The 1,169-nt window shown below is 42.6% G+C and overlaps 1 non-coding gene across 1 annotated transcript; it reads left to right on the top strand.

Moving 5' to 3' along the window:
* Window positions 1–481: 481 nt before the first annotated feature.
* LOC145539999 (U6 spliceosomal RNA) lies at window positions 482–583 on the top strand. The gene has a single exon (XR_014078136.1). It is a non-coding gene; the product is annotated as a U6 spliceosomal RNA (small nuclear RNA).
* The last annotated feature ends 586 nt before the right edge of the window (window positions 584–1,169 follow it).

The following is a 1,169-nucleotide window of genomic DNA, read 5'->3' as shown; positions in this document are numbered from 1 at the left end:
ATCCAACCAGTCCATCCTAAAGGAGATCAGGCCTGGGTGTTCATTGGAAGGACTAATGTTGAAGCTGAAACTCCAATACTTTGGCCACCTGATGCAAAGAGCTGACTCATTTGAAAAGACCCTGATGCTGGGAAAGATTGAGGGCAGGAGGAGAAGGGGACGACAGAAGATAAAATGGTTGGATAGCATCATCAACTTGATGGACATGTGTTTGGGTGGACTCTGGGAATTGGTGATGGATAGGGAGGCCTGTCATGCTGCGGTTCATGGGGTCGCAAAGACTCGGACACGACTGAGCGACTGAACTGAACTGAACTGATAACATTTTTGGTTGTCACAACAGGAATTACTACTGGAATATTGTAGCTAGAGGCCAGGGATGCTACTAAACCTCCCACAATGTACAGGACAGACTTCTAAAACAAAGAATCATTCAGTCCTGCAATATCAATATTGCTATGATGGAGTATTATGATCCAGTGCTTGGTTCAGCAAGATATATACTAAAATGGGAATGATACAGAGATTAGCAAGGACCCTGTGCAAGGATGAGACACAAATTTGTGAAGTATTCTATATTTCCTAAATAAATAAAATTAAAAAAAAAATCCTGATCTATACTCACTCCTTTGTGATCTCATCAATCCCAAGGCATTGAATATTAAAACCTAATGACTTCCTAGATAGCATATTAAAAAGCAGAGACATTACTTTATCAACATTGGTCCATCTATGGTCCAGCTGTGGTTTATCCAGTAGTCGTATGGATGTAGGAGTTGGAGTATAAAGAAAGCTGAGCACCGAAGATTTGATGCTTTTGAATCGTGGTGTTGGAGAAGACTCTTGAGACTCCCTTGGGCTGCAAGGAGATCCAAACAGTCAATCCTAAAGGAAATCAGTCCTGAATATTCATTGGAAGGACTGATGCTGAAACTGAAACAATACTTTGTCCACCTGATGTGAAGAACCAACTCACTGGAAAAGTCCTTGATGCTGGGAAAGATTGAAGGTGGGAGGAAAAGGGGACAGCAAAGGATGAGATGATTGGATGGCATCATCAGTGTGATGGACATAAGTCTGAGTAGGTTCCAGGAGCTGGTGATGGACAGGGAAGCCTGACGTGTTGCAGTTCATGGGGTTGCAAAAAATCGGACATGACTGAGCAACTG

Source organism: Giraffa tippelskirchi, chromosome 2 (genome assembly GCF_054371585.1).
Source record: "Giraffa tippelskirchi isolate mGirTip1 chromosome 2, T2T-mGirTip1v1.2.pri, whole genome shotgun sequence".
NCBI classification, from domain to species: Eukaryota; Metazoa; Chordata; class Mammalia; order Artiodactyla; family Giraffidae; genus Giraffa; species Giraffa tippelskirchi.
The sequence above is the reverse complement of the archived record's forward strand: the minus strand, read 5'-3'. Positions and strand labels throughout refer to the sequence as shown.